Here is a 2,500-nt window from a genome sequence, read left to right on the forward strand (position 1 = left end):
TATATATATGCATAGTCAAACACACACGTGTATAACGTAGACGCACATACACTCACACACTCACACACAACACACAAATGGCTCTTCCTCGGTTTCGTTGATGAGAATTATACTGTACATGAATGAGTATTCCGCAGACAGCTGTAACCTCAGCGTAATACTCGAGCAGAATTTACGTGACATGGTTGGACCTCTGAATGACGGAGAACCCATTCAATATGACTTTCAAACTCTTTTTGTACTCAATATCATTCGTAAGACTTGGGTCGAATTGAGGCTACGCTAACGAATCTTACCTAAGGTGCCCCGCAGTAAGGATCGATCCCAGGATCTCATGATAGCGAAGAAAACTTCTTTTATACAATATATATATATATATTGAAATACAGGTACTACTCATTTTTGATAGCTGAGTAGACTGGAGCAATGTGAAATAAAGTACTCAAAGAACAACGTGTCACCGAGTATTGAACTCACGAACACGTACTCACATCTTCGTACGCATGCTCAGTCATACACAGTCTCACAAACGCCCTGTTTAATACTCAAACTGGAGTCAATTGTCGTCCGAATACATTTTACTTTGCTGGGAAAACAAAAGCCCACGTGCTCTACAGAGGAAATGCAATGTACTCTAGTTTGTGTTGCTATTTCTCCTGAAAAAAAAAATTGCGGTCAAATAATCGAATAAATAGGGAAGACAACTACTCGAATAAATTGGGTAGACTTAACCCGTCGCTCTGTGCAACACATTCAGTTGGACCTTAGGCGTTCTTAATTGAGTCCATCTTATTACAAATCTTAGGTCTGCGGTCAGATTTCTCCTCCTTTCACCAATTTTTTAGTCCATGAAAAGAATCCTCTTATAGGGCATAAAAAAATTGTATACTACGTCAACATTCTTTAGCCACAAAAATATCTAACTTTAAAATAATTACACAGCTGTTAGTTGCAAGAATATGTCACAAGGTAAAAACAAGTCACCGTTTAAGAGCCAGTTCTAGACGGCTCTAATTTGGTAGATCTATGATCAACGCAGACTCAAGCGCTACGATGCGTTCTTGTGTGTGTGTGTGTGTGTGTGTGTGTGTGTGTGTGTGTGTGTGTGTGTGTGTGTGTGTGTGTGTGTAAAGCTGATAATTAGGAAGAATAGTAAGAACATAGGACATGATACCCTGTTGTATATCTTCTGGCTCTCTATACATATATCTCAGTTCAAATTTTTCCGAGGTCAAATCTACCTTGCATCTTTCTAGAATCAGTTGAGAAGTCAATAGGCACATGCATGGCTGTGTGGTTAAGATGTTTTCTTTGTCTCTACATAATTCCGGGTTCATTCTCACTGTGTGGTGGTACCTTGGTAAAGTGTCATCTACTATAGCCAGTGGCCGGCCAATGTCCTGTGAGTGATTTTGCTCGATAGAAACGGCGAGGAAGCTCGTCGTGTATATATGTGTTTGTATGTGTGTATGTTTGTGTGACTTAGTGTTTGCCTGCCGCTTGACAACCGATGGTAGTTTGTTTACGTCTCCGTAACTTGGCAATTTAGCAAAAATGTTCAAGAGGATAAGTACCAAACTAAAAAAAAATGTACTAGGAGCGATTTGTTCGAAAAACCCTTCAATGTGGTGCCCCAGCATGGCAGCAGTACCATGACTGCGACAAGTAAAAAATAAAAGATTAATCCTTGAGTGGGGGCTGGCGGAACCGTTAGAGCATCAGCTAAGATACCTTGCGGTATTTGTACTGGGATTTTGTGTTCTGAGTTTCTTGGAGTAGAAGGAGATTTAATCTGTTGCTTTGTTTATCACCATCCTCAGTACTCCAGAGACTCGCGTCCCTTGACGCATTCTCAGGGAGAGTCAGCGTGACACAGAATGTGACAAGGCTGGTTTTTTGAAATACAGGTACTACTCATTTTTGCCTGCTGAGTTGAATGGAGCAACGTGAAGTAAAGTGTCTTACTCAAGGACACAACGCACAGCTGGGAATCGAACTCATGACCTTCCCATCATCAGCTGCATACGTATATACCTTCATTCACTCATACATACATACATATACATGCGTGCGTGCACACACGCACACACACATATAATTAGGATGTGAATATGTAATTGTGGGTGTGTATATGTGTGTATCAGTGTATCAGAATAAAAAAGAAAGGGAGAAAATGAGAGAGAGAAAGAGAGAGGAGGAGAGAGAGAGGGAGAGAGAGAGGGGGAAAGAGAGAGGGGAGAAAGAGAGGGAGAGAGAGAGGAGGGAAAAGAGAGAGAGAGAGAGAGAGATATGAAGTGAGAGGAGATGACGGAGCTGTAAGTAGATAGAAAAATACACGTATGAGATTTTCTATTTGAATTCTCCGTTAATATATTTCAGTAAATTAAAACGCCATAGATCTCACAGCAATAAGTTCTGAAACGGCTAAAACGTCCATTTTGCAGCAATGTTATGTATCTGTTCTGTCACGAATTTGCCTTGGCACTCATCTTTCTTGCTC

Source organism: Octopus bimaculoides, chromosome 6 (assembly GCF_001194135.2).
Source record: "Octopus bimaculoides isolate UCB-OBI-ISO-001 chromosome 6, ASM119413v2, whole genome shotgun sequence".
NCBI lineage: Eukaryota > Metazoa > Mollusca > Cephalopoda > Octopoda > Octopodidae > Octopus > Octopus bimaculoides.